Source organism: Nematolebias whitei, chromosome 16 (assembly GCF_014905685.2).
Source record: "Nematolebias whitei isolate Nwh7 chromosome 16, NemWhi1, whole genome shotgun sequence".
NCBI lineage: Eukaryota > Metazoa > Chordata > Actinopteri > Cyprinodontiformes > Rivulidae > Nematolebias > Nematolebias whitei.
Genome location: NC_056513.1, coordinates 31,180,831 through 31,185,269, shown reverse-complemented (window position 1 = coordinate 31,185,269; position 4,439 = coordinate 31,180,831).

Sequence of the window (4,439 nt, the reverse complement as noted above, 5' to 3'; positions counted from 1 at the left end):
TTTTTTTTTTTTTTTTTTTTTTTTTTTTTTTTGTATTTTGAAAGGTTGTTTAACACAACCAAGAAAAAAAGAAGCAATATGTACCCCCCCCCCCCCCCCCTGCAAATAAAGTGATAGAAAGAAAATAACTTTGGGTCAGGTGTAAACTGATACTTGATGGATTGAAAGCTGCGTCTTTCTTATATGGAGTTGGATATGCATGTTCCGGTTCGGAAGGCATATTGCAGTGCTCTGCAGGGGTTCCCAACCCTATTCCTTGAGGAACACTATCCTGCATGTTTTAGTTGTTTCTCTGCTCCAGCACACCTGATTTTAATTAATGGGTAATTGACAGGCTTCTGCAGAACATAAGACTGTGTCAGGTGTGTTGAAGCAGGGAAACTAAAACATGCATGATGGTGTTCCTCAAGGACCAGTGTTGGGAGCCACTGCAAGTCTAGTGTATTGCAGATGGGTTTATTTGTTGATTAGCCTGTTCAAATAAAAAGCCCTGCCTGAAGCACCTGGTGTGATGCAGATTTTACCCAAATCACAGACATATCAAAACGAGAAAAAAGTTTAACGAAATACTTGAATCATGGAGCGCCAATACCGTAATGTGAAGTCAGAGGTTTCTGTTTTTATTTTGTGTTTTTCCCCTCTGTTCATCTGATAGGTACACGTATGGGCTTTTTTTTTAAATTTTTTTTTTAAAGAGAATTACTGATATCTATTGCATTAAGTTACAAATCTAAAATTAAAAAAGAAAAATCTCAGATGAATGTGTGCTTAAGGAACTGTACAAGGAACACAGCAGTTCTGTTCCTCACAGTATGTTCTGTTTTGTGTCTACATAGTTTCCGTTTTTTGTCCAAATCTGTTCTAACGTTGCACTGAGTGTCTTCAACCCCTTACTCAGCTAATCGTAGGTCAAAGTGTGAAGGGGTGACGGCGACAATTCACGTGTACATGTTTACTCAAGGACTCCCCCCCCCCCCCCCCCCTTACGCATTCTGTCTGTAAAACGTTTATCTACCTTATAGTGGCTTTTATTGTGGAATAATCCAGGAACAAGGATTATCATGGAGTATTGCACCATTTTGTTTCAACTAAAGGAAAATGTAGCAAAAAAAGTAAAGAAAAAATAAACAAAAAAATAATAAAACTATAAAAGGGATTTAAAAAAAAAAAAAAAAAAAAAACCGGGGCCATAGATAGCTGTAGAAGGACTAGTAATCCTGATGTTAACTCGGTGGAGAAGTGGAAAGGGAGGAAGTGTGAGAAGGTGAGTTTGTTACGAGACTCATTTCAGAGGTGCCTATCTTTTTTCTGTCTTTGGTTTTTGCTAAAACCACCTGTCGTTTACAAGCATTTCATTTGTCTGATGTTCAAAGAACCAGGACTCTACAACAGGAATGTTGCTTCAAAAAGGACAAATGTCATCTTCCATTAACCATGGACATGGAAAATCTTGCAAAATGAAGATGTACGCTTCTTTCAGAACTCTGGGATTGATCAGTGTTGTCATATTTAAAATGTTTATTTACAATCCTTTCAGTGATTGTCTGTCTGTGTGTGTTAAGTTGTGATTTGATGTTTTCCTGTAAGACTTTGACACAGTTTGCTCACTATCTTGCACACCCATAAAAGATGTGGATTATGTCTCAGGAAGGCCAGGGTTCCAGATACCGACCTCATCACTTAATGTTAGTGTAGAAAATTTGAAAAAAGAAAAAAGTGATAATAATGAAACTGAAAACTATTCAACTCAAAGCAATCACTGAAGTTACTAGAATATAGAAAGTTTTGTTTCATTAAAAGAAAAAAAAATTACGTTTACCAAATAAGACTGAGAATCAATTTTGAGAAAAATGGAGCGCTTTATGTGTAAAAACTTATGTAGAAATTGCTTTACATTGAAACAATGATCAGCGGTTTGAGAAAAATACGTGTTTCTTACCTTTTGACCTTGAGTTTCCGTCCTGTGCTTCGGGAGTGTTGTGCAAGACCTTTGATATTTTTTAATCATTTCAAATCACCTGTTTGTTGTGAGAAGTTTCCAGTGGCGGGTGTGTTTCCTAATAGGTGGTTTTCAGAGGCAGGTTGAAGTGGAGGACTAAAGCTGGTTTTTAATGGATCATGATCTATGCACAAGTGGGAGGGACAAGTCCGAACACCTGCGACTGTACTGCAGGTGTTTGTCAACCAAGGCTCTGGGGTTCGGACTTTGATGTTGGCTTTTTGTTTGGCTGTTGTCTTTTCTTTTTGGTCTTTCATCCCCCAAACTCCATCTTCATGTTTTAGCAAAACTACATCGCGTCGTCAAGCTGTGTAATCCTTAACCAATGAGTCCTGCTAAAGCACTGTGGGTTGTACTGGAAAAAAATGCCCATGACTTTTAAACGCTGTCGTTTTTGTTTGCTTTTAGGAGCGGGGTGGGTGGGTTTGGGAACGGGAGTACTTTGCCTTTCTCTTCACTTTGGGGGGAAAAAAAAAAAAAAGCATTAAGGAAAAATGTCTGTAAATGAAATGCAAAGTTGTGGCTTTTAATGTTGTTCTTTTTTCTCCTCATAGAATGTGATTGTTAAAAAAAAACATGCATTGGAAAAAAAACTGTTTCCATGAATTATGGAACTTCTTTCAGACTATATTAATAAATTACAAATTTTCTTGTCTGTTACTGCGTGGTGTCTCCTTTACTTGAAAGGTTTTTGGTTTGCTGCTGATTTTAGTTCTTGAAAGACAAATTTGGATTAAAGGAACTGAGAGTGAGGGATGAAGGATTGTTTCACAAACGTGTTATAATAATAAAAAAAAAAAGGTTATTCTGTAGTGTAAATATACTCACAAGTACACAACACAGAAGAACCAGCTCTTCAGTAAATGCAGCTTCAATGAAAAATGTACAAGATATGAATAAAAATCAAAAAGCAATAAGTTGTAAAGCTCAAACTTATTTGGTTTACAATGGAACACAATGTCAGTTTTAATGTAATTGAACTTTTATTTTTGGGACAAAACCATTTATGGCAACAACAAAAAAAAAAACTGAACAAATGTCTGGATGACTGCAATGAATGGAGGCCATAGAAAGGCTGAACCCCTTTAGATGTAGAGATGGGTAGAGGTTCAGATGTTTGCAACAAAATAAAACCGAAAAGTAACATTTTTCAGAATAATATCACAAAATTGAGAAGACTGAATATTTAGTTGTCTACAGTTCATAATATCAAAATATTTCAGGGATCGGGAGAGATCTTGTGCACAAATGATGAGGCTAAAACTCAGCCTGCATCAGGTCATCCCTGGCTCAGGAAACTTCTACATATTGTCAGTACGCGGGTTACCGTGCCTTTAAATGCTGGTTAAAGCTCTATCCTGCAAAGAAGACCTAATCAAGAAGTGCTGGTATCTTCTCTGGAACAAAATTACCAGAAGTAGGAAAACTGCCAACTTGTTGAAGGAAGAGGCCACTTTGAGCCAGGATGATCAAGGGTATTCCTTGGAGCTAAGTCCTCAAGGTGGCGACACACCCGAGCCTAGCTTGCAAAGTATCTGACGAACTTTGTGACTTCACAAGAGATAACAGTGTCCAGCTGGAGGACCTTAAACAAGAAATAAAAGAAAAGATATGAATGACCGATTGGACGAAGCGGAGGAAAGAATAGAAGAAACTGAAATGGTGCTATAAACGTCCATGTTACTCAAGAGGCTAGCTCCAACACCAAGCTAAAATGGAAATTAGGCTCACTGCTAGCTCAATGCTTAGTGTTTTATTTATTTTATTTTATTTTACTATAAATATGGTTAATTTGCATGTTATAGTGTGCACGTTTCTTATTTTTCTCTCCCTATTTGTTTTAAGTTCATAGATAACTTGTTTTAAAAACAGCAAAAACTGAAAGTGTTTCTTTTTCAGAAACGGATCCTGTTTAACTCCCAACTCTAGGAAACACCTTGTACAGGTCCTTCTCAAAAAATTAGCATATTGTGATAAAGGTCATTATTTTCCATAATGTAATGATAAAAATGAAACTTTCATATATTTCAGATTCATTGCACACCAACTGAAATATTTCAGGTCTTTAATTGTTTTAATACTGATGATTATGGCATACAGCTCATGAAAACCCAAAATGCCTGTCCCAAAAAATTAGCATATTTCATCCCATCAATGAAAGACGTGTTTTTAATACAAAAAACGCCAATCTTCAAATAATCATGTTCAGTTATGCACTCAATACTTGGTCGGGAATCCTTTTGCATGAATGACTGCTTCAATGCGGCGTGGCATGGAGGCAATCAGCCTGTGGCACTGCTGAGGTGTTATGGAGGCCCAGGATGCTTTGATAGCGGCCTTAAGCTCATTCAGAGTGTTGGGTCTTGCGTCTCTCAACTTTCTCTTCACAATATCCCACAGGTTCTCTATGGGGTTCAGGTCAGGAGAGTTGGCAGGCCAA